General features: G+C 41.8%; 1 protein-coding gene and 1 long non-coding RNA gene across 3 annotated transcripts in view; one reads left to right on the top strand and one right to left on the bottom strand.

Moving 5' to 3' along the window:
* The window catches only part of neto1l (neuropilin (NRP) and tolloid (TLL)-like 1, like), a 241,163-nt gene that overhangs the window by 171,984 nt on the left and 41,807 nt on the right, over positions 1-27,372 (bottom strand). The window lies entirely within an intron of this gene.
* Positions 1,838-25,600, top strand: LOC133629954 (uncharacterized). Its single transcript, XR_009821172.1, has 4 exons — positions 1,838-1,946; positions 13,460-13,587; positions 14,229-14,348; positions 22,725-25,600. It is a non-coding gene; the product is annotated as an uncharacterized LOC133629954 (long non-coding RNA).

Raw genomic sequence — 27,372 nt, 5'->3', positions numbered from 1 at the left:
AGCAGGGAAGCCCAGACTTCCCTCTCCCCAGCCACTTTGTCCAGCTCTTCCCGGGGGATCTCCAGGCGTTCCCAGGCCAGCCGGGAGACATAGACTTCCCAACGTGTCCTGGGTCTTCCCCGTGGCCTCCTACAGGTCGGACGTGCCCTAAACCTCCCTGGGGAGGCGTTCTAGTGGCATCCTGACCAGATGCCCAAACCACCTCATCTGGCTCCTCTCGATGTGGAGGAGCAGCGGCTTTACTTTGAGCTCCTCCCGGATGGCAGAGCTTCTCACCCTATCTCTAAGGGAGAGCCCCGCCACCTGGCGGAAGAAAACTAATTTCGGCCGCTTGTACCCGTGATCTTGTCCTTTCGGTCATAACCCAAAGCTCATGACCATAGGTGAGGATGGGAACGTAGATCGACCGGTAAATTGAGAGCTATGCCTTCCAGCTCAGCTCCTTCTTCACCACAACAAATCGATACAGCGTCCGCATTACTGAAGACGCCGCACCGATCCGCCTGTCGATCTCCTAGGTACTTGAATTCCTCCACTTGGGGCAGGGTCTCCTCCCCAACCCGGAGATGGCACTCCACCCTTTTCCGGGCGAGAATCATGGACTCGGACTTGGAGGTGCTGATTCTCATCCCAGATTTTCACACTCAGCCGCAAACCGATCCAGTGAGAGCTGAAGATCCTGGCCAGAAGAAGGACCACATCATCTGCAAAAAGCAGAGACCTAATCCTGCAGCCACCAAACCGGATCCCTTCAACGCCTTGACTGCGCCTAGAAATTCTGTCCATAAAAGTTATGAACAGAATCGGTGACAAAGGGCAGCCCTGGCGGAGTACAACCCTCACTAGAAACGGGTCCGACTTACTGCCGGCAATGCGGACCAAACTCTGACACTGATCGTACAGGGAGAGGACCGCCACTATCAGACAGTTCGATACTCCATACTCTCTGAGCCCTCCCCACAGGACTTCCCGAGGGACACGGTCGAAAGCCTTCTCCAAGTCCACAAAGCACATGTTGGGCAAACTCCCATGCACCCTAAAGGACCCTGACGAGAGTATGGAGCTGGTCCACAGTTCCACCACCAGGACGAATATCAATAAAAAATAATCGTGATTAGCCCCCACGTTAAAATTTGGGTCAAAAATTGGAATCTCAGAAAAAAAAAGATTTGAACCTGAAAAAACTAGCTCAAAAAACAACATATTTGAAAAAAATAATAACTAATAATTAGTTAATAAAATAAATAAATAAATATTACCGGTGTAAAAAAAAAACGTGTGCAATTATTTTTGTTTTGAATAAACCAATGCATTTTTAATCACTAAATTTTGTTTGTGTTTCAAAATTAAATTTTTCAACTACAGTAGCTCCATAGATACCGTAAGTATTGCCATCGCAGAAAGCTGCAATATGCCCACTGCTCCCCTCACCTCCCAGGGGGTGATAAAGGGTGATGGGTCAAATGCAGAGAATCATTTCGCCACACCTAGTGTGTGTGTAACAATCTTTGGCACTTTAACTTAACTTAATATGTCGCAATATAGATTGTAGGTCCATCCCTACTCCAAGGGTGTTCAAAGTCCAACAAGTCAAACTGCAAGTGCCTCGAGGTCACATGGTTGCACAAACCAGCACTTTAACCTTGCTTATATTTCAGCTTTTGCAGTGTACTGTTATTTGTCTTAAAGACTGCAGTTTACAGCTGATGCATCTCAGCTTTGATGATCATCACTGCAGCCCAGTCTTGCATGAAATATTAAAAAAAAAATCCTGCTGTGTTGGGGTAGTTTGTTTTATAAGTGCATATCTTGATCATAGTGATCATAGTAGATTAAAGGCAAAGCAATGAATGGTTGAAGTAATCCACTTTGTCAAATCTCCTGCGGCAGACCAGACATTTCATTATACGGACATAATAAACACTCAAAGCCCGGAAGAAGACAAGGTCAGCAAGTCTCCGTTTCAACAGCTAGCAAATGATTTTGAGGAATGTGCCTTTAATGCAAGGGAGTGAACAAGCACAGTGTATGTCAGGCGTGTCCAAAGTGTGGCCCGGGGGCCATTTGTGGATGGTAGAATTTTTTTTTTAATCGTTAGCATTCTAATATTAGCATGCAATCTGTTTTGTTAGTTTTAAAGGTATACACTTAACCCTCCTGTTGTCCTCGGGTCATTTTGACCCGCCACTGTGTTAAAAACCAAAAAAAAAATCCCCTAAGCGATATTTTTTTAACTTGAAATTTTATGACTTCTCCTAGCTTGGCACCAACTGTTGAAAAAGTGAAATGTTGCTTTTATTCACATTTCCATGTAAGCTGTACAAAAAAATTTACAAAGGTCTTCGGGTCAAAATGACCCGTGAGTCACAGAGTTATTTATACATCACAGAATGTTACAATGTTTTAGTTGTTATAGTCCAACAGTAGCAGAGCTCTTTTTCTGTGGATTTCCAGAGATTATAAAGGTGCTGCAGATCACAGGGCCCCGAATTATGTCTGTGCTGAAGCCATGAGTATGCGTTATACGCTGAAGAGGCTCTCGAGCAGATTTTTTCAGATGTCTAGCAAGACAACTTTGATTCAGAAGAGGAAGTAGAGGATGTATCAGAAGAAAAAGATGGGGAGGAATACAACCCAGAGCATGATGAATCATCTTCAGAAAAAGAAGAAAACCCTGAAGCTGAAAGAAAGACTTTCCTTTCAAAAAATGGCAAAATAACATGGTCCTCAGCAGCATATGACCATCAAGGCAGGCATGCAGAACAAAACATCATAAAGATGACCCCAGGACCCACAAGGTATGCCGTTTCTCATGCCCATGAAATTGTCTCTACATTCTACCTGTTTATCACACCAGCAATTGAAAAAATTATCCTGGAGATGACACATTTGGAGGGTTTTCGCAAATATGGAGACAGCTGGAAAAAGATGGATTAGACTGACATGCAGGCCTATTTAGGGCTGCCAATCTTAGCTGGTGTATACAGGTCCCGAGGTGAGGCTGCAACTAGTCTATGGGATGCACAGAGTGGAAGGCCAATTTTCCGATCCACAATGCCACTCAAACTCTTTCACACCTACTCGAGACTGATACGATTTGATGACCGTGAGTCCAAACCAGCAAGACGTGTGACAGACAAACTGGCAGCCATAAGAGAGGTCTGGGACAATGTAGTTCTTCTGAGCACACTGCACACAGATGGTGACGTTAGCGATCGTGAGGACAGAAAGCCAGTCATCATCCTAGACTACAACCGCAACAAGGGAGGTGTGGACAACCTAGATAAGGTGATTGGAACATACAGCTGCAGGAGGATGACTGCCCGCTGGCCCCTGGTCATCTTCCACAACATCATTGATGTTTCCTCCTACAATGCCTTTATGAATTGGAGAGAGATCAACCCGACCTGGATGTCTCGTAAGCAGAACAAGAGGAGGGTGTTCCTGGAGCAGCTGGGAAAGGCACTTGCAATTCCACTCATTGAAAGAAGGAAGCATGTCCCCCGCACAGAAGCCTCAGCAGCAGATGTGAAAGCTATTCAGAGTGCAGGAGCTCCTGATCAACCTGAAGATCCAGCTACCACAGCCACTTCCCCAGCTAGGGCAAGTAAGAGGAAGAGATGTCAGTTTTGCCTTTAAAAGAAGGACTGTAAAACACATACTGTGTGCTGCAGGTGTAAGAAATATATCTGCAAAGGCTGCGCACTTGCATACTGCCCTACATGTGCCAATTAGGGTTAGTTAATTAGGTAATTAGTTGAAGGACAAAATTCACCACATCTAGTGTGTGTGTGACAATCATTGGTACTTTAATCTTTAATCTTAATAGGTTATGTTATTTTTCATATTTTTGTATTGTACATTGTCTTCAATTGTTCACTGGAGAAAGAAAAGAAAGAAACTGAGTAATTGGGATGAATAAAAATGCATTAAAAACACACATTTTTTTGCTTTTCTTAAGCTATACAAATGAAGTGAAGAGGGAAAAAAGCAGTTATTCACACATGTTGTGGTGAATGACAAGTTGTTTCTTCAAACAATATGACATTTGGTGTCATTTTGACCCGGAGGACACGGGGTGTATACAGGAAATGAGGACAACACCAGGGTTAAGCGTCAAATATTTTGTTACTTGACGAACGAAAACCTGTTAGCGTGCTAACATTAGTATGGTAGCATGTTTTTAAGCTAATTTTGTAGGTATACATCTCAGTCATTTTTAGTATTTGAGGCATGCTAACGTTAGCAGGTGAGAATTAAAAAAAAAAATCAGGTACACACCTAAGACTTATATATTTTGGTACTTGACACATTTACATTTTAGCATGCTATCAATAGCTTGATGGATTTGTTTTAGCTAATTAAGCAGGTGTACACCTCAGTGTCACATATTTTGGTAGTTCACTAATGCTAACTGTAAACATGCTGAGTGCGTGTTAGCATAGTACTGTGAGCATGCAAGCTTTATTATCTCATTTTGTTCATATTTACAATAACGATGTATTCATAGTAGTATCGACTAGATACGCTCCTCCTGTACTTGGTATCATAACAGTGGATGTCAGGTGTAGATCCACCAATGGCATTTGTTTACATTGTGATGCCGGTGAGCTACGATGTGGAGTGAAACATGTTTAGATATTCCTCGTCCTGCAGGGATGATACTTGTAAGAAAAATACTTTATTAGTCCCCATGGATACGGGGATTAGTGATTTAGAAGTATCTAAAACACTGCGGACCGTGGCTGTACTTTAGCCGCTAGCTAGCTCGCCATGTCTTAAAGCACCTCTTCCTGAAGGCGTTTCAGCTTTTACCTTTATCGTTAGTTTTCAAGCCAAAATGTGTCCGATGTCCTTTATCTGTCTACACACTGTGTCTGCTTGTAAGTACTCCGTGATTGTGCGCTGACGAACATGCTCCTCTGCTCGTAAAACCAACAATGACACAACGACGGTGGGGCGGTGGGATGGGGGACTGGCACTTTTTAGAGGCGTTATAGTACCAAATATGATTCATAAGTATCACTGTACTATACTAATACCGGAATACCGTACAACCCTAAAATATATATATATATATATATGTATTTATAGTACTGGTTTTGAAGGTGAAAACTATCAAAATAGCCCCCACATCCTCTACTTTGTCAGTCTGTGGTCCTTAGTGGGAAATGTTTGGGCACACTTAGTGTATGTTATGGACAGATTGGTGGTCTTTTACAGAAAAAAGCCAGTGTTAGCTCGATACATATTCAAATGGACGCCACAAGAGAGTCCACCTTTTATCAGCTATCAACACTGCTCTCTACTATTTCACTCGTAATCAATTTTTTTGGGGTTTGTTTTAACCAGCAGATGATTCGCTGCAGCGTGCGCACAGTGCAGTAATGTAGCAGCATGTTCTTTTTGGATGTACATTTTCCAGCGTGGGGGAATAAGAGGCGGCAGCAGGTTGCTGTGTGGCCACGTGCGTTGGATAGTGGCACTGTGATTAATCGAGCTTGCCAAATGGAGAATGAAAAGCCAGTAAGGCCGCCCTATTCCAGCCATGCTGTTGGCTGTTCCACTCCAGAGCGAGAGAGAAAGACAAACGCACGTGATCAAATTTTTTACGGGTGCGTGCTCTCCGGCAATCTGCCAAAAAGACTTTAGCCAGCCACTGGAAGGAGGCACTCTTAATTGACTTGCAGGATTTCACTAGTGTACACTCATTGGTGATGTAGTGGAAACATAAATATGCTCCTCTATGCCTCAATAATCGCACTTCACTGGGTTTTGATGGCAAAGACCAGCGATCTGGGCTAAAGGTCTCACCGCTGAGCGAATGTTCGACATTTTCAAGCTGAAAATGGTTACTGCTTGAAGCCTCCGGGTGACCAAATGTCAACAAGCAATAAACAATAAAAAGGGACGAGCCTTTCCTGTTGGGCGGTTAAGTTGAAAATAAAGACGCATGTGCTGTGGTACCCCATACTTGCCAACCTTGAGACCTCCAATATCGGGAGGTGGGGGGTAGGGGGTGGGGGCTTGGTCGGGGGTGGGGTGGGGGTGGATGGGGCGTGGGGCGTGGTTGGGGGCGTGGTTATTTACAGCTAGAATTCACCAACTCGAGTATTTCATATATATATATATATATATATATATATATATATATATGTATGAAATACTTGACTTTCAGTGAATTCTAGCTATATATATATATATATATATATATATTTATTTTATTTACATAAAATAAATACTTGAATTTCAGTGTTCCGGTGGCTATCCATTAGATGGCAGTATTGTCCTGTTTAACTTCTCCGTTCATGATGAGTACATCTATCATTTCGGCCACCGTGTTCAATGGAGAAGTCTGTTCTACATATTTACAGGCAACATACACCTTCCCCTTCAAACGTCTCCTTGCTGTGTGCGCAGTTGTGCACTCTACTCTCTAAAAGCCCTAGATGTTATGACGTCATTGGGCAAGCAAGCTGTTTATATTGTGGGAAAGCGGACGTGAGAACAGGCTGTCCCCACTCAGTCCCAGGTCCGCATTGAGCTGGAGGGGGCGTGGCCTCCAGCTCCGGCTGAATACCGGGAGTTTGTCGGGAGAAAATCTCTGCCGGGAGGTTGTCGGGAGAGGCGCTGAATACCGGGATTCTCCCGCTAAAAACGGGAGGGTTGGCAAGTATGTGGTACCCACAGGACGATAGGGCTGCAACGATTAATCTGTTAAATTGATTGACTTGATGAGAAAAAAAGCTATTGTTTATTTTCTGTTGCTTTGATTAATCGTTTAATGAGTGTAACTATTGAAACTGAGAAAATTTGTCCTGAATGCAGTGCCCACAACTTTAAATATGTGAAAGGTGCCAAAGGTGGAGCCATTTATACATATAATTAACAGTTAAATATAATAAGTTTACAATATATGATAAAAAATAGTATACAACAGATTAATAATATACTGTATGATATAATAATATATACAATATATTCATTAAAAATGCATAAATGATCGATTTTTAGTCAAATAACTGCCTCTATATCATAATCACAATTGAACTGTGAGGTGCCGGCCCAAATATTTCTACCTCTTCTAGAAAAAATCCAACTAAAAAATTGTTACGCAAAGTTGACGAAATTATGCAATTGATTCTTACAATTAAAGTATTAGGCCATCCATCCATCTTCTTCCGCTTATCCGAGGTCGGGTCGCGGGGGCAGCACCCTAAGCAGGGAAGCCCAGACTTCCCTCTCCCCAGCCACTTCGTCCAGCTCTTCCCAGGGGATCCCGAGGCGTTCCCAGGCCAGCCGAGAGACATAGTCTTCCCAACGTGTTATGGGTTTTCCCTGTGGCCTCCTAACGGACGGACGTGCCCGAAACACCTCCCTAGGGAGGCGTTCGGGTGGCATCCTGACCAGATACCCAAACCCCCTCATCTGGCTCCTCTCGATGTGGAGGAGCAGCGGTTTTACTTTGAGCTCCCCCCGGATGGCAGAACTTCTCACCCTATCTCTAAGGGAGAGCCCCACCACCCGGCGGAAGAAAACTCATTTCGGCTGCTTGTTCCCGTGATCTTGTCTTTTCGGTCATAACCCAAAGCTCATGACTATAGGTGAAGATGGGAACGTAGATCGTCCGGTAAATTGAGAGCTTTGCCTTCCGGCTCAGCTCCTTCTTTACCATAACGGATCGATACAGCGCCCGCATTTCTGAAGACGCCGCACCGATCTGCCTGTCGATCTCACAATCCACTCATCCCTCACTCATGAACAAGACTCCAAGGTACTTGAACTCCTCCACTTGGGGCAGGGTCTCCTCCGCAACCCAGAGATGGCACTCCACCCTTTTCCAGGCGAGAACCATGGACTCGGACTTGGAGGTGCTGATTCTCATCCCAGTCGCTTCACACTCAGCTGCGGACCGATCCAGTGAGAGCTAAAGATCCTGGCCAGATGAAGCCATCAGGACCACATCATCTGCAAAAAGCAGATACCTAATCCTGCAGCCACAAAACCGGGTCCCCTCAATGCCTTGACTGCGCCTAGAAAAGTTATGAACAGAATCGGTGACAAAGGGCAGCCTTGGCAGAGTCCAACCCTCACTGGAAACGTGTCCGACTTACTGCCGGCAATGCGGACCAGGCTCTGACACTGATCGTACAGGGAGCGGGCCGCCACAATCAGACAGTCCGAAACCCCATGCTCTCTGAGCACTCCCCACAGGACTTCCCGAGGGACACGGTCGAATGCCTTCTCCAAGTCCACAAAGCACATGTAGACTGGTTGGGCAAACTCCCATGCACCCTCAAGGACCTTGCCGAGAGTATAGAGCCGGTCCACAGTTCCACGATCAGGACGAAAACCACACTGCTCCTCCTGAATCCGAGGTTCGACTATCTGGCGTAGCCTCCTCTCCAGTACGCCTGAATAGACCTTACCGGAAAGGCTGAGGAGTGTGATCCCACGATAGTTAGAACACACCCTCCGGTTCCCCTTCTTAAAGAGAGGAACCACCATAGGTACTGCCCCCGATGTCCACGCGATGCTGCAGAGTCTTGTCAACCAAGACAGCCCCACAGCATCCAGAGCCTTAAGGAACTCCGGGCGGGTCTCATCTAACCCCGGGGCCTTACCACAGAGGAGCTTTTTAACTACCTCAGCAACCTCAGCCTCAGAAACAGGAGAGCCCACCACAGATTCCCCAGGCACTGCTTCCTCATAGGAAGACGTGTTGGTGGGATTGAGGAGGTCTTCGAAGTATTCCCTCCACTGATCCACAACATCAGCAGTCGAGGTCAGCAGAACACCATCATCACCATACACTGTGTTGATAGTGCACTGCTTCCCCTTCCTGAGGCGGCGGATGGTGGTCCAGAATCGCTTCGAAGCCGTCCGGAAGTCGTTTTCCATGGCTTGAACTCCTCCCATGTCCGAATTTTTGCCTCCGCGACCGTTGAAGCGTCACACCGTTTGGCCTGTCGGTACCTGTCCGCTGCCTCAGGAGTCCTATGAGCCAAAATAACCCGATAGGACTCCTTCTTCAGCTTGACGGCATCCCTCACCGCTGGTGTCCACCAACGGGTTCTAGGATTACCGCCATGACAGACACCAAACAACTTGCTGCCAAAGCTCCAATCGGCCGCCTCGACAATAGAGGTACGGAACATCGTCCACTCTGACTCAATGTCCAGCGCCTCCCTCGTGACATGTTCAAAGTTCTTCCGGAGGTGGGAATTGAAACTCTCTCTGACAGGAGACTCTGCTAGGCGTTCCCAGCAAACCCTCACAATGCGTTTGGGCCTGCCAGGTCTGTCCGGCATCCTCCGCCACCATCGCAGCCAACTCAGCACCAGGTGGTGATCGGTAGAAAGCTCCGCCCCTCTCTTCACCCGAGTGTCCAAAACATGAGACCGTGAATCCGATGACACAACTACAAAGTCGATCATGGAACTGCGGCCTAGGGTGTCCTGGTGCCAAGTGCACATATGGACACCGTTATGTTTGAACATGGTGTTTGTTATGGACAATCTGTGACGAGCACAAAAGTCCAATAACAAAACACCAATCGGGTTCTGATCCAGACTGCCATTCTTCCCAATCACGCCTCTCCTGGTTTCACTGTCGTTGCCAATATGAGCGTTAAGTGCCCCAGTAGAACGAGGGAATCACCCGGGGGAGCACTCTCAAGTACTCCCTCGAGTGAATCCAAAAAGGGTGGGTACTCTAAGCCGCCGCTTGGCCCGTGAGCGCAAACAACAGTCAGTACCCGTCCCCCCACTCGAAGGCGGAGGGAAGCTACCCTCTCGTCCACTGGGTTGAAATCCAACGTGTAGGCTCTGAGCCGGGGGGCAACAAGAATTGCCACCCCAGCCCGTCGCCTCTCACTGCTGACAACGGCAGAGTGGAAGAGAGTCCAGCCCCTCTCGAGAGAACTAGTTCCAGAGCCCTCGCTGTGCGTCGAAGTGAGTGCGACTATATCTAGCCGGAACTTCTCCACCTCGCGCACTAGCTCAGGCTCCTTTCCCTCCAGCGAGGTGACGTTCCACGTCCCAAGGGTTAGCTTCTGTTGCCGAGGATCGGACCGCCAAGTGACCTCTATGGCTCCTGCTATGGGTGGTGAGCCCATTGGAGGGGGGACCCACGTTGCCTCTTCGGGCTCTGCCCGGCCGGGGACAGGCCCATGGGGACAGGCCCCATGGGGACAGGCCCGGCCACCAGGCGCTCGCCATCGGGCCCCACCTCCGGGCCTGGCTCCAGAGGGAGGCCCCGGTGACCCGCGTCTGGGCGAGGGAAATCTGGGTCCTTCGTTTTTATTTATCATGGAGGTCCTCGAGCTGCTCTTTGTCTGATCCCTCACCTAGGACCAGTTTGTCTTATAGGAGACCCTACCAGGGGGCATAAAGCCCCCAGACAACATAGCTCCTAGGATCATTGGGACATGCAAACTCCTCTACCACGATAAGGTGGCAGCTCAGAGAGCCTGAAGTATTAGGCATCACGGAAAAAACTAAACACGCCCGAAATAATCCACACCCAAATGACTCGATTCGTTGTACAAACAATACATACACTATATTGCCAAAAGTATTTGGCCACCTGCCTTGACTCATATATGAACTTGAAGTGCCATACCATTCCTAACCCATAGGGTTCAATGTGATGTCGGTCCACCTTTTGCAGCTATTACAGCTTCAACTTTTCTGGGAAGGTTGTCCACAAGGTTGCGGAGTGTGTTTATAGTAATTTTCTACCATTCTTCCAAAAGCGCATTGGTGAGATCACACACTCATGTTGGTCGAGAAGGCCTGGCTCTTAGTCTCCGTTCTAATTAATCCCAAATGTATTCTATCAGGTTCAGGTCAGGACTCTGTGCAGGCCAGTCAAGTTAATCCACACCAGACTCTGTCATCCATGTCTTTATGGACCTTGCTTTGTGCACTGGTGCACAGTCATGTTGGAAGAGGAAGGGGCCCGCTCCAAGGTTGAGAGCATGGAATTGTCCAAAATGTTTTGGTATTCTGGATCATTCAAAGTTCCTTTCACTGGAACTAAGGGGCCATGCCCAACTCCTGAAAAACAACCCCACACCATAATTCCTTCTCCCTCAAATTTCACTCGGCACAATGCAGTCCGAAATGTAGCGTTCTCCTGGCAACCTCCAAACCCAGACTCATCCATCAGATTGCCAGATGGAAAAGCGTGATTCATCAGATTGCCAGAGAACGCTTCTCCACTGCTCTAGAGTCCAGTGGCGACGTGCTTTATACCAATGCATCTGATGCTTTGCATTAGGCTTGATTATGTATGGTTTAGATGCAGCTGAACGGCCATGGAAACCCATTCCATGAAGCTCTCTGCGTACTGTACATGGGCTAATTGCAAGGTCACATGAAGTTTGGAGCTCTGTTGCAACTGCAGAGAGTCGGCGACCTCTTTGCACTATGCGCTTCAGCATCCGCTGACCCCTCTCTGTCAGTTTACGTGGCCTACTACTTCGTGGCTGAGTTGCTGTTGTTCCCAAACTCTTCCATTTTCTTATAATAAAGCCAACAGTTGACTTTGCTGCTCACTGCTCTCCTCACTTCCCAGGGGGTGGAACAAGGGCATGGGTCAAATGCAGAGGGTAATTTCACCACACCTAGTGTGTGTGTGACTATCAGTGGTACTTTAACTTTAACTTTTAAGTGCTTGATTTTATACACCTGTATATATACACCAAGTGATTAGTACACCTGATTCTGATCATTTGGATGGGTGGCCAAATACTTTTGGCAATATAGTGTACATTTAATGGACACTTATAATAATATGTTTTAAAGTAAAAATGTCTATTTTCGCCATCCAACACGAATGGATGAATATTGTGATACAGCATTAATATAAATATGTATCTATCTTCTGTCTGGCCTTCAATTTCCAATTAGTCACATTTGATCATAATAATCCCATCATGGCGTTAGCACAAACACTGGCATCATGCTGCCTGCTGCAAGGCAAAAGCCGGCCATTACCTATTAGATTAGCCGGACGCCAAATGTGATTAAGGTCCCTTTTGGAATGGGACATTTGCTCTTAGATAATAAGCTGGCGATGTGCAGTCCATGCAGCTGCCAAAAAGGGATGTCGGAAAATGGGGGAGCAAAGTGTGGATAATGAAACCAAAGCATTTGTCTGCTACTTTTCAGGGAACCTTTTTTATTTTTTTTCCCCTGCAGTAATTGTGCCACTGAGTCAGCAATGAGAATCTCGTCTATGATCAAAACCAGTAAAAAAAATGTCTGCATTTTTCAAATCAAATTTTTTTTGTGTGCTGCTGTGTGTTTTTCTATATCAAAAACACACTCGCAGAGCTGGTCACTGCTGACTAATAAAGCTACAATGCAGAAAGTGAGGCGTCGCAACAGGAGAGTGCAAAGATCCACCGGGCAAACAAAAACACACACAGAGACACACACTGGGCTCTGAGCTGTTATGCCTGCTGTGAGGAAAAGAAAAAAAAAGAAACACATCAACAAGCTAATTTCCAATGCAGTCGAGAGAGCAAAGAGCATGACGTGTGTGCGGTGTTGTGAACACTGCATGAATACATAGTAGGTGGCTCCATTGTGGCTCTGTGCAGAGGATAGCGGCCAACGCAATTAGACAAACAAATATCGCATATGTCAACATATATGATACATACGGTGTGTTCATGTCGTAGATAAAGCACAAATAACCCTCAGCGGGCAGGTTGGTTTACATTAACCTGCAGCTACCAATGAAAAAACACACAAACACACACAACATCTGTGGCTTAACAGCAGGCCTGGCTAACAAACAGCCACGGAGGAGAACGGTGGCGAGGGGAAGGCGAGCCGAGCCTCTGATTGATCTGTGCGGTAATTGGCAGGGAGCAAAAGACACAGCCAAAGGAAATAAACATGACACATGCTGCTGGATGCTAGGTTAGGTTCCACGTGGGCGATAAACTCTGACTGTTTGTCCCCGCAGTGAAAGCTCGTCGTCAGATAAGGGCGGCGAACATTCGAGGCGGCGCTTTAACTGCCGTGAGCGGCAAGGGAGTGTGATATGGTGGCGGCATAGGAAACGAGTGGGACGGAGTAGAAGTAGGGCTGAATACAGGAAAGGAAAAAAGAGTGAGTCACAGTTCTGGGCTTCTGTCTACTAACTGTCTTAGAAATCATGCATCATCTGTGGAGGCAGTGCATGGTACCACACAGATAAGATGCACACTGTGGTCAGCACGGCCAAGTACAACACACTAAGTCCATTCATAAACTTATCAGAGCACCGATAATGTAGTGTATTAGCTAGCTAGCAGTAAATAGGAGTACTAGCATTAAATAGGAGTACACTGCCCTATTGACCCGTCTGTGAAACAACACTAAGACAATCCTGTCACAACCTGTCACCACAGGTCTGACCTTGTTTTGTTTTTCATTATTTTCTGTATTTGTTTCCTTTCCAGCGCTCTTATTTTCGTTCCACTTCCTGTCTGGCTCCACCAGTCCTCTGGCCTGAACCCTGTCCCCCTCACCTGTTCTGATTGGCAATCTGGGCACACCCGTTTCGGATTGCCGGCCCTTCAGACAGTAGGTAAGGCATTTGTATGACCGACTCTCTAGGTGGATCTCGCAAGAGAGAAAGAGAGGGTGTTCATCGTTTTGCAATGCAGTCTGCTGAAAATGACCGAGAGCACCACTTTACATAGCGACTGAAAACAATTTAAGTACCAATGATTGTCACACACACACTAGGTGTGGCGAAATTATTCTCTGCATTTTACCCATTGTCGTAGAATTTCTGACCTTTTGACCTATATTTCTTGTCTATTAACAATGTCCGCTCATTTTCAATTCTCTTCTATTTTGTGCCATTGAATGGACCAGTTGTGGGACGAAGGTGAATATGGAGTTATGCCAACCTGTCTACAGAATGTTTAGATTTTCCAAATATGACTAAGAGATACGAGGTTGTTTTGGAACAGACAAAACAAAACAAAACAATCATGACGCACGAGATAAAAACAGTGACGCATGAGATAAAAAACAGTAACGCACAAAAGACATATAAAAAATGGCAGAAGACCGGGACTAGAGAGAGATTTTGGCTTGTGTGTGTCTTGTTTGCTCCGGAGTACATGTGGTCTGTCTGCACGGCCAACTCAATTCAACCTGCACTTCTGATAATGGGTAAATCAATTTGTTGTACTAAACTACTTTTGTTGCCTGCTTAAGCTTCGGACAATCCACTACACAAATTGGCGTCACGAACAGGATGGCCCAGAAGCTATAGGTCGACAGCCGCTCCCGCTCTCTCTGTCAGGCAGACAGTGTGTTGCACGCGCGCATCACAAGGTAAGCAGTTTGCTTTAAAGTGTAAACATTTTCTGCCTGGTGAGAGCCTGATCGATAAGACTAAAGCTGAAACTGTTTTTGATAAAAGATAGGTTTAGTCAGGTTCTCCAAAAACAACCTGGAATGGGGTAAATTATGGTTGGATTGAGTTTTTATATGTGATCATTTGTCTGTGTGTTTGTTGAAAACTTGTGATTTCTTGTTTTTAGCTATAAGGGGATTGTTAATAGAATTTTGGTGGTTTGGAGTGTTTTTGAAGCATAGACGATGTGAGACGGAACATTTCTTTTAACCTCTTCATCCTCTGTCGTTGTTGGCAGAGGATGCTTTTTTCTGCAAGTACATTAGGTTAGCCGGAGTTGGACACAGCGGAATTTAAGGCAAGGTTTGCTAACTGGTGTGACATTTGGCCCACACAGATTTATGACATCTATGAAGGTCCTACGTATCTGTCTATGTGGAAACTGCAGCTGGGTAAAAAGCCTGATATAAGGTGATTGTTCAGTGACTCCGGTAAAGGAGATCAACTGAGCCAAGTTGTCACGAATTTGGAAATTTGCTGCAGTATAGATGGATAGAGTTAAGGGTTCCATATGGTAGAGCCTTGGTGAAACTATATGGACTGACCAGACACGATGTACTGTAGGATTGTTGGGTGATTCCTAGTGATTCTACAGCGCCTTAGGCCGGTTATCCGTGTTGGTCAGGAAGGATAACGCAGGTGCTGCTCCAATGAAACGGGTTAATCGCCGTTGTATGAGCAATAATGGAACCTGGTTTTTGTGATATGAGATGGTCGATTCCACAAAAGCACGCGTGCATTAGTTGTTTATATTTGTCCGGACATGGGGTGGTATTGTAATTTATAAATGTGTGTGTATAATGATGAATGCTGAAATGTGTGTGTATTGAGTGAGTCAGTTTATGTTGGTACATTTAGATACATGCTTAATTTAATAACTTTTGTGTAGCACCTGGTTTCTTATCTGTTTTAATTCCCCTCTTATGAAAGGCAAACATTATACCTCTCGGTATTCCCCCTCCCTCACGCAACCCCCCCCCCCCTCCCTTCACGCTTTTTCTCACAGCCCCGCTATCTGTAAAAGTTGGGAGATTGTCTAAAATGTGTGTGCTTGTGAGAAAGTAGACAAAGTTTATGTACAGAAAACATATGAGTGAATGATCTATCCATTTAATTATCTTATTCCGCTCTCGGAGGTTGGATCGCGGGGGCAGCAGCCTAAGCAGGGAAGTCCAGAATTCCCTCCCCCCTTGGCTATTTGTCCATCTAAGAGTGAATGATAAATGTTGTTTCTTATTATTAAGGTTCTGATATGATACAGCTGTGCTTCTGGATGAGAAAAATAGTTGACTGCATTTATTTTTAACTGTGCTGGTGATTGTAACTGTGTGACACTGTGGTTTGCAAGAAGGCGCTCGCTTTTTTGGGGAAAGATGTGTGTACATGTGACTCAGTAAGAAATTTTTTTTAAAAAGGAGGCCCTGCTGGAAGACATTTTAAGATAAGGGATGTGTGCGTGTGACGAGGCTGTGTGAGAGACAGCTGCACGTGAGAAGTGGGCCGAAGAGGTGTGACACTGTTAGCATAGCATTGAGCTAGGGGAGCATTGGATTAGATTAGCATTGAGCTAGTTTAAAAAAAAAAATATATATATATATATATATATATATATATATATATATATAGTGGACAGCTGTACTCAGTCTGAGGAGAGTGCTGACAGGTTGGTTTTGATAATAGGAAAAATAAAATATACTGTATATGAATAAATAAACATTTAAATATCAATACATACATTTGGACTGGGACATTTAAGCATTGTTAAATTCATTAGTCATTAATTATGTGTGTAATATACTGTATTGAACAGCCCTGTTGCTTATCTGATCCATCCAGTTCCTGTGTGGAAGTTGAGACAAACACACACGCACGCACATCATAGATTAGAACACATTGTAGCTTTGAATTAATGATGATATAGCAAACACATTAAATAAAATTGAATTACATTTAATAAAGGTAAAATTATTATTTAATTATACTGACATTTTAATTATTCCAAGAATAATCACGATGAAGTAAAATTTTAATTTATAGTCTAAAACTTCTAAAAAACATCTGTGCAAACTGTGAAACATGTAGTCTGAAGAAGTACAGATAAGAGTCGCCAACACTCAGCGCCTTAGTCAAAACAAAACGTAGAGAAGCGTTAAACAAATTCCAATCAGAAGACAGACAAAGAATAAGAACGAAAGCTAACAGCAAAACAAAAATTGAAATTAATAACAAAGGAGGGCAAAATTTAAAAGTGATAAATGAAGGTGCATGTAGAATTACATGTAAATAATAAAACTAAATGGAAATAACTGTCTGCAAGATGAGCATGACGTCATGAATTGTGCTCGGGTTGACAATAGATAGATCAATCAATCATCAATCAATGTTTATTTATATAGCCCTAAATCACAAGTGTCTCAAAGGGCTGTACAAGCCACAACGACATCCTCGGTACAGAGCCCACATACGGGCAAGGAAAACTCACCCCAGTGGGACGTCAATGTGAATGACTATGAGAAACCTTGGAGAGGACCGCATATGTGGGTAACCCCCCCTCTAGGGGATAGATAGACAGATAACACGTTATTGATTCCTTCAGGAGAGTTCCCTCAAGAAGAAGAAGTAAAAAGTAAACAGTAACTAATAAGGGTATACATGGAAACAAAATAGAAAAATATCACAATGAGAATAAAAATAGAACAGTAAAATAAGAGAAACTAGGCATTAACGACCATGATATAAAAAATATTGCACTGTTATTGTTTTGCATTCCCTGTCATCCTAGCCCCCCCCCCAAAGAGGAGTTGTACAGTCTAATGATGTGTTTTACAAAGGATTCTTTATAGTCTAAACCAGTAGTTCTCGAAGGAGGGTATGGTGTTTCCGCCCGGACAAAAAGGGGGGTACCTGAGATTTTAAATATTTTAAAATAGCGACAATTCAAAATCCTTTATACATATAATTATAGAAGAATAATACTTCAACAAAATAAATATTTAAAATTAAGTTCACGGGCCCAGATGGATCTCTATTACAATATTCAAAGAAGGTCGATGATTGATTATATGTATAGAAATCTTTATTATAATTTAATCACTTGTTTAATTTTTAAAACGTTTGAGTTATTCTTATATTTTTTTGTTGTCCAAATAAGTCAAGTAAGACCACAACAAATGAGCAATATGGTGCACTGTTATACAATTTAATAAATCAGAAATTGATGACATTATGCTGTATTTTATTTATTTATTTTACTGGGAAAAAAGGTTGAAAACCACTGCCCTAAATCATATCTAAAGCTAAAATTATTTTATAAGACTGATTATTTTGGATTATTGTGTTTGTATTGAGAGAGAAAGAGAGAGAGCAGGTGAAGGAAGATTGTTTGTTTGGTTGGTTGAGTGAAATGGGAAGAAATCAATAGGAATAATTACGTGCAAAATGGAATAAAACTATGAGTGCAATAGATAATGAATGAATACATGAAATACCTTTATTTTGGTCATATAATCAATCAGTTTGTGTGAGCAGTTTAACAGTACAGATTAGACATATTAACAATCATACACACAGAAAGAAAAGAAAAGAAAAAGAATGACCGAAAAAGGAATAGGCGGAAGCCGAAGCTTATATTGACCTATCCTATACATTCACTGGACATTAAATTACCTGGAACATCAACGTTAAAAGATGAAAGTATTTGTTACTATATTTTATAATGTTCAAAAAACTTTACTTTTCAAGGGTCTCTTAAACCATAACAAAAAACTACATGTGTTCAGCTCATCACTGAGGATGGTCCATCATTTAACTCCTAGAACTGAATTACATTTGTATTTGTATTTTTATTTTACTTGACCTATTTCAAAAATCAATATCCCCAGTAAATGATAGTTTTCTCCTCATAATGTAAATAAGCTAAGAATACAAACTGGAAGGCTGTTGTTCTTTACTCGGAAACATAATTGCCATTGTTTTAAAATTAAAATATCTGAACATTTAACACATTATGACTTATAAAAAATGGATTGGTATGATTATAGTAGCATGCTTTGTGTATTATTGAAATGAGCCTTTTAAGTTTAAGTATTGGGTCTATATTTCTTCTATAAACATTTCCCCAAACTTCAAAACAATGTTACATATGGAAAAAATAAATGAATGACATAACATATGCAGACATTTCTTATTCAGCATGTGTTTTACTTTATACCGAATAGCAATGGATTTGGATATTTCTCTTTAATATGTTCAATATGCGGCTTCCAACATATTAATGATCAATTATTATTCTCAAGAATGTAGTTCATATACTCTGTCAATTTCCACTTGATTCAACTTTAATTTTTGTTTCACAATTTGACTTTGCACCACTAAACACCAAAAATTTAGTTTTGTTATCATTCAATGATTACTTATTAACAGACAACATTCACACACTAGGGCAAATTTAGTATTTATTGAGATCTATTACTTAAAATAACTACTTAACTATTGTGAAAGACCTTTCTAATTTATGGGAGTATTGGGATAGGATTGAAGAAAAATGCTTAGAGCATGGCCTTGTGGGTTTGTTGTGACTAGGTTGGATAACCAGACGGAGAAAGGCAAGGCAAGGCGGGGCAGCTTTGTTTGTGTGGCGTTTTTCATGCAAAGGGCAGACTCAAAGTGCTTCACAGACAACAAAGTGAAATGAAATAAAATAAAAGCAAAGTTAAAATGCAGACAATAAAAATAAACACAGTGCGGACGTTAAAAGTTAAAAGATTAAAAGATTAAAAGATTTAGCTGAAAGATAAGGAGAAACGTGAATAAAAACATTATTTTGTTTTGGAGAATATCACGCACAGCGGGAGGTCAGAGTGCAAGCATGACAGCCTGCTCGAACCTACTGATAGACAAATGATAGTTTAAATTAACTTATAGATAATCTTTAAGTGAATTAAAAGGGTACTTAAATACACATGAAGTAGTACGTATAATCTTTGAATTAGGGTTATTGATTAACATTTAATGGGATAGTTAAGACTGTGATTTTAAAACGTGATATGCAAAATTGAACTAACCGAGAGGATGTGAAAACGATGGGTGTACATGTTTTGAGTTCCAAATTCTGGAGGAAAAAAAACCCTCAACAAAACGTAAAACCATACAGACGGACTTGGGTGGTAGTCACGGTTGTCCTAGGTCAAGCTAGGGTGCTGTTAAGCAGCTGGGGGACTGCCAACTTCTCTGAACAAGACAAGCTCCAAAGTGTAGCCAGAACATGCTCACAAAAAATACAGGTGTGACAGAGGACGCCCACAGCAGGATGAACAGCAGGATACAAACAGACCCCTGCTGGACATAAGTGTCAACGGACAATGTTCAACACAATCTTTGAAGCATTCCTTTGTGGTCAACCTGCACACACCTTGTAATGACCTGCTTACGAACTGTGCCCTGACAATTCAATACCGCACAGAAGGAACTTCCTGATGTTGCCTGACAGCACGACATCAGCTGACAACTACTGGGGACGCCTCCCAGGAACGAATGGAGGACGGGGACTGCTCCAACTGTCCTAGCACTGGCTGACTGAGGTGCGTCCGTGTGTCCTGCCACCCAAACCACCAAAGTGTATGATCACCAATTAGACGACTCATAATAGGAGCCTTTTGACTCTTATATATGGTGGGACTCAAGGTATGGCCGCTCATGTGAACTATCCTTACAACAATTAGCATGGTATAAGATGGACAATTGCTGTCCCACATTGTTCCCTATGTCCTGCCTACGAAACCAAAAATGTAGGTCAAATGATAAAACAGGGCGTAACTGCCGCTGATTGAACCGATACGCTAATACCACATTTTCAATTATTTCGGTTGTCTGTTAAAAACATAGCTATTGGCTGCAATTTGGACATTCCTGCTGTAGGCTACAAAGAGCTAGCAGCTACACAACAGCTGAGCTAAAACAAAATTTAAGCATATCAAATAATTGTAATTGCTTATTACATACACAAAGTTGCAGCGAGACAGAAGTCTGTAGAAAGTATTCAGTAACAAACGTGTCCGCATTATTAAACTTTCTACCACAGGAAACATACTGAACAAATACAGCAGTTACTGTCAGACTCTAATCCAGGATTACCTTGTCTATCAGAGACATGGTTAAAACCCACAACACCTTTCGTTCTAATTAATGCCCCGGGGGACAAGATTACAGAAAAGACAGATCGAGTGACAAAGGGGGGAGGAATTATGATTTATGAAAGGGAAAACATTAAAAGTAGATCAAGTTGAGTATGTTAAAATTTAATTTAATTTAATTTTCCTTAGAAATGTATTTCAAGGTAATTGTAGTATACCGACCGACCACAGCTAAAGACATTTTTCTCGATTCATTTTCAGACATCCTCAAACAGCATAGTATGAAAGAAGTAACGTCATGGGCGACGTTAATCTGGACTGGTTAAATAAGACGCGTAGAAAGAAACTTAAGGATTGTATAAACGGCTTCTACAATGATACAAAGGATAAGCAGCCCTACTAGAATTACAATTGGATGACACAAATCAAAGAGAGCATCTGTAAATACACTAATACAAAACCAGAAAGAAGAGTGCTAAAATAAAAATACCTTGGATTAATAAAACAATTTGGATTCTAATAAAGACATCGGGACTCAGCTCTCAAAAGAGCAATTAAAACAGGTCTAAATACAGATCGTATGATTTTAAAACTTTGGAGGAACAAAGTTACAATGTTTATGCGGAAGTCTAAGGCTGACTTTCACTTAGAATTAATCAAAGCTGCAAAAGGGAACATTAGAAAGTTATGGAAAACCAGATACAAACTTACGGAAAGAGAGCAAACAAGAAACAACACTATAACATTATATATCAATGGCGCTACTATCGCAGACAGTCTGGACATAAGTAATAATTTTAATGAACATTTCATCCAGTCTGTACAAACCCTGAATAAAAAGTCCCTCAAAATCAGTGCAAATAAGTGTCATTTATTCAGGATGGACTAATTTTAGAATTAACAAATGAAACAAAGTTAAACAAAATCTTCACTGCATTATCAGACTCACGATCTAGAGATATATATATATGGGTTGGACACTATCTTCCTAAAAACATATAGGGATTGTATTATTGCTCGTATAACAACAATTGATAAATTAATCAATAACGGAAAACACTTTCCCTACCACGTCGAGAAACTGCTACTATAATTAAATCCATAAAGCAGGAAATAAAGAAGACCAGAACATGTACAGACCAATTAGCCTTCTCCACATTATAACAAAAGGAATAGAAAATTTGAAGTTAAAAAGTGGCTTTGGAGCAATCAAGGCTGCTCACACGGTCACTAAGAGGGGCATTATGTTGACACATCAACTTAATGTGTAGTATATTTATCCATGAGAGCATTTTTGTTGTAAATTGTGAGGTATGGCTGTTAAAATCTTGGTTGTTTTTACGAATGATGACAGATGTGAACAAGAGCATGTATTGTCTTTGTGTGATGATGTAAATAAGGTGTGGTTGTATTGTATATTAAGAATGTGTCCATGAAGGGGCATTTTATGACTTTCCTAAATTTGATTATATGCTACAGTATGATTATTTTTTGATTAATTATTGATTATTATGAATGTATATATTTATTATGATTAATTAGTGTCATAATTTTATTGCTTGATTTTTGGATCCCTTTAATTTAGGTAGCCAGGGACTACAGATGGAAAGTAGCTATTTAGATATAATCTGGTACAGAACATATCTGTTTCTGAACTTAATGTTTCTGTGCATTGTCCCATCATAGATAGACTAAATTAAATACAACTATTTAGTGAATTATTGAGGCCACAATAATTCACTAGGTGTTGTAAAATATCAAAGTACTATTGCAAAAGCGAACAGTGACCTCAAACATGACCTGTCCTCCGCCTCTGTTCTTGCTGCACTTGACTATCAGCTGCCTTTTCTTTTTCTTGGATGTTTCTGAAACTAGTACTACTACCACTACTACTACTACTATTACTACGACTAACACTGTCCCTGTGAGAGGGACAGAGGGGGGAGGTGAGTTTGGATTGGGTCAGGTTTGAGCGTGTTGAGGTTTTATTTAATCGATATGATCAATCCGGTACAAGGATAAAGGAACGTAATGATTTAGATTGACAATTGCAGTGGTTGGCGGAAGCAACCCCAACCTCGAAGGAGGGTGCCAATTCAGTAATTAAATGTTTTGTGAATTATCTAATATCCCGACATGGTTTCCCCCCAAAAAAAATATTAGGTCAAACAACGGCACCTATTTTAAGAAAACAGGTTATCGTCTTCAGTCACAAGATCAGCACTTCTCAGGACCAGCAGCTTCCTAGGAAGGCGGAAAGACCATGAGACCAAAATGGTATGTTTGCAAAATGTAGAATTTGTGTGCCAGTTCCTCTGTGCAGATTTGAGGATGAAAGCAGCCACTCCAGATTCCCTTGCACTCGCTAAGAGGGGCACGGTCAAAGCCAATCCAGGACCAACACCCGATACCTGACTGGAAGGAACCGAGAGGAGAGACAACACCTTGCCAGCGATGACGAGAACGACTAAGGTTGCCAGCCAATATGTGTCCGTCGGGACTCCAGCAGCTGTGGAAGGAGGTGTCGGGAGTGCCGAAGCGGCAAGGAGGCCTTGAAGCAAGCCAAGGGCCTGGACCAAAGACCCAATGCCCCATACTTTTTCTCAGCTTTTCCCCAATTTCGGCCAGCACAGACATGCCATTGCACAGTCTGCCCAATGGACTGAACCACACCCCAAGAAGAGACAGAGACAGACTGTTTGAGTGGATCTCTTTCTTCACCAAGGCAGCCAAAAGCCCAACGAGGTGTCGGCAGGCCACCAGCCTGAGGCACCACCGAGCCATCTATACGAGCACTAACCGAACATGGACTCATACGAAATTCAGTTGTGTGTTCAAAATCAATTGGTAATTAACAATATTGGTAACTACATTCATTGCAAATGCCGGAAAAAATATTTTTGCAAATGTCTTACAGTCATAAGTCTATATACATTCATCTAATTATGTTCATGATCAAAGTATTTGTTATTCCTTTACTAAATCAAAGGGTAGGCCACTAATTGTGTTCTGTGAGATGGTTTTACTGCAGGCTGGTAACAGCGATCGCTCTGAAGGAGGGTCATAGACGGAATTTTTGCCTCGTATAAAAACATTGAGGTTTTTGCCTCTATCTGTGGTAGAGATTTAATTTAGTGGTCTACATCAGAAATTGTTTTGGTCCAGGGTCTTAGGACCCTGGAAGGAGGGTATGTCGTAGAATTTCTGACCTTTTGACCTATATTTCTTGTCTATTAAGAATGTCCGCTCATTTTCAATTCTCTTCTATTTTGTGCCATTGAATGGACCAGTTGTGGGATGAAGGTGAATATGGAGTTATGCCAACCTGTCTACAGAATGTTTAGATTTTCCAAATATGACTAAGAGTTTTGGAACAGACAAACCAAAACAAAACAATCATGACGCACAAGATAAAAACAGTGACGCACGAGATAAAAAACAGTGACGCACAAAAGACATATAAAAAATGGCAGAAGACCGGGACTATAGAGAGATTTTGGCTTGTGTGTGTCTTGTTTGCTCCGGAGTACATGTGGTCTGTCTGCACGGCCAACTCAATTCAACCTGCACTTCTGATAATGGGTAAATAAATTTGTTGTACTAAACTACTTTTGTTGCCTGCTTAAGCTTCGGACAATCCTTGATCACCCCCTGGGAGGTGAGGGGAGCAGTGGGAAGCAGCGGTGGCCGCGCCCGGGAATCATTGTTTTGGTGATTTAGCCCCCAATTCCAACCCTTGATGCTGAGTGCCAAGCAGGGAAGTAATGGGTCACATTTTTACAGTCTTTGGTATGACTCAACTGTTCGAAATGCCACAATAAAGACTCTCCTTACCTGCAGGTAATCTCATGTCTCCACAACTTGGGGTCAGAACTACAAATCCCTGTTTTTCAGGACCCATTTTTGGACAATTAAACCCGAAAATAAACTTCTTTGCCAAAAATCCTGGTTGTAATGTCGGTCAAACAACAACAGGTAGATTACGGCAAAGAAGAATATACAGTAGTATCTACATTTATGAGCTTAATTTGTTCTGTGCCTTTCTTTAAATTGTGCCTATCGTTGACAATCATTGTGAAAGAAATGACGACGGATGGATTTTTTTTTTTATAAATTCTAACTTGTAAATACAAGTAAATTAAAGTTTGCTTACAGCGGCGCCAATGGGAGCTTCTCTATTTTGCCCATACAATCCAAGAAATAAACATTCAAAAACCGCCAACAATACTCCATTTACATTTCGGGATTAGAATTTTCACAGAATATTAGTGATATTGTTATCTTAAGCGCTAACGCAGACAAACTATTTATAGCGGCGCCGTGATCACGAGATTGTGTCCCTATGTTTATGTCATCGAGTTGTGTGCTGCCTTCTCAGTTCCTTGTTCCCTGTAAATTTATTCTAGATCATAAATCATGCACCTCACTTGGACAGAAGAAGTCTGAGTAGGTATTCCGACAAGTTGGTACACTTTGACAGCCATTTAGGACCCGAAACAAAGACGCTTGGTCTATATGAACATCCTAGCAGTACAGTAAGTGATGTTTCATTATGTTTGTTTGCTCTCATAAAGTCTGCAGTGAGCAGAAGAAATCAGTGATGAAGAAAAAAAAAAGCAAAAGTCATGATTTGTTTTTTAAATTGATGCACCGTGTGTGCTTAAAATGATCAAATACGTAAATGATAAATATTAAATATTATAAACGTGCCCGTTATTACATTACATACAGTATATACTTACATCATGTATATAAAACCTAATGGAGGTGTTTGGATGTTTTTTATGGTCTTTATAGGCAGAATTGTGTGGCTCTCACAGGTCTCACAGGCTTCATTGTAAGCAAACGTTTGATAGCATTTAGTTAATATTGAGAATGCAAAAAACACAAAAAACATCCATCATCATGTTTCTCATAATGATTGTGAACGATAGGCTAAATTCCAAAAGAAAGTGCGGTCCACCTTTAACTCAAAACATTTATTTCTCAAATCAACACCTCCCATTCGAATGCATTTGAATGCTTGCCCCCCCCCCCCCCCCCCCCGCCCCCCCCAAAAAAACAAACAAAAAAAAACCAGCACAATTTTAACATGTAACATGCCTTTTAAAAAGAAAAAAATAACATGTAGGTAACACATAATGTAGTACTAACAATTACAGTAATTTTATACTGTAGTCTCCTTTCAGCTGCTTCTCTGTCAAACACACCATCAGCAGCTTTTCCATATTTTCATGAATAAATGTCCGCTGATTCGGTAATATTTTAACATTCTTGGCAGGTGTTAGACTCACTCTGCTTCAGTGTGGGGCAGACTAACAGTTATCCACTCATACTGCTTTGTCAAGTAGACTACACATTTGGTCACATTTTTTAATATTTCTTTCTTTAATTCAAAGCACTGTCCTTCTCACTCGCTTTCTTCTCTTGGTTGGAAAATAAAGTTATGTTGATTTCTACCAGTAAGTTAATGCTATTGCAATTAAGATTGGATGTTTGGTCGAATCTTACGGTTCACTGTTTGGTTGTGGCCCAAAAAATGGAAACCAAATTTCTGGCCTGGTTTTTGTTTGCCTTCTTTGTTATGACACGATCAAAAAGTGTGCATATCAAGCTAGTCTTTTTGCTCACAATTTGAATGCTCTAACAAATAATTATATCATGCATTCATTCATTTTCAATTATCTTCAAATCCAAACAGGACAATAAAGTCCTTAAGCTTTTGAGGGGCATTAAATGTTTTTTTTTCTAACACTCAAATGTCTTAAAACGCTTCAGTCCTAAACAAAAATATCGAGCAAGGGATATTTTACAATTTTCTATTTTGACACGATTGTAGCTGAGATAGGCTCCAGCGCCCCCCGCGACCCCGAAGGGAATAAGCGGTAGAAAATGGATGGATGGATGGATGAAGACCTTTTTGATCAGATAATGCCACAGGTTTAAATTACGACAATAAGTCATTTTATGCAAACGTATACCGATTATTGGTATTTTTGTTAAGGGCTGAAGTTTATTTAGAGCAAGGGTGTCAAACTCATTTTAGATCGGGGGCCACATGGAAAAAAATCTACTCCCAAGTGGGCCGGACTGGTAAAATCATGGCATGATAACTTAAAAATAAAGACAACTTCAGATATTTGTTTAAAAATAGAACAAGCACATTCTAAAAATGTACAAATCATCATGTTGTTGTTGTTTTTTTTACACTTACATGTTGCGGTTCATAGTATTCTACCTTTATTTGTCGTTATTTATATTTTCTGAATAAATTATGTGATAATGTTCATCAGTCAACTCATTGGTGTTAATTTTCAATCTATCAAGATAAATTACAATGATATAGTTTGATAATTTTCTTCAACAGATGCACTAATATCATGTAGTTTATTTTGTACATATGTAGCATCATCTACACAGATACAGAAAATTGCTATTTCGACATCCAGTGGACACATTTAGAACAGCTGTTTCTTTCACTCAAACATTTCAGGTTAATATTTATACTTTGCAAATTCATCCCGCAGGATAAAACCTGTTCGCGGGCCTGATCTGGCTCTCGGGCCGTACGTTTGACACCCCTGATTTGGAGATTTCAGCAAAAAAAAAGTAGAAAAAAAACCCAAAACATGAATTCAAAATGTTTTTCTGCCCATTGAAAAAGGAAAGACTTATATTTGCGGTTTGGCTTTGGGGTATTTTTGAATAACTGCCAGTGTATAGTACACCTGTGAAAGAACTGGACATTAAAATGTTTACATTTATAACAAAAAAAAAATCATGCTAAAGATACAGCAACAATTTTCTCAAA

This window comes from Entelurus aequoreus, linkage group LG15 (genome assembly GCF_033978785.1).
Source record: "Entelurus aequoreus isolate RoL-2023_Sb linkage group LG15, RoL_Eaeq_v1.1, whole genome shotgun sequence".
Taxonomy (NCBI): Eukaryota; Metazoa; Chordata; class Actinopteri; order Syngnathiformes; family Syngnathidae; genus Entelurus; species Entelurus aequoreus.
This window is presented reverse-complemented; position numbering and strand designations above follow the sequence as displayed.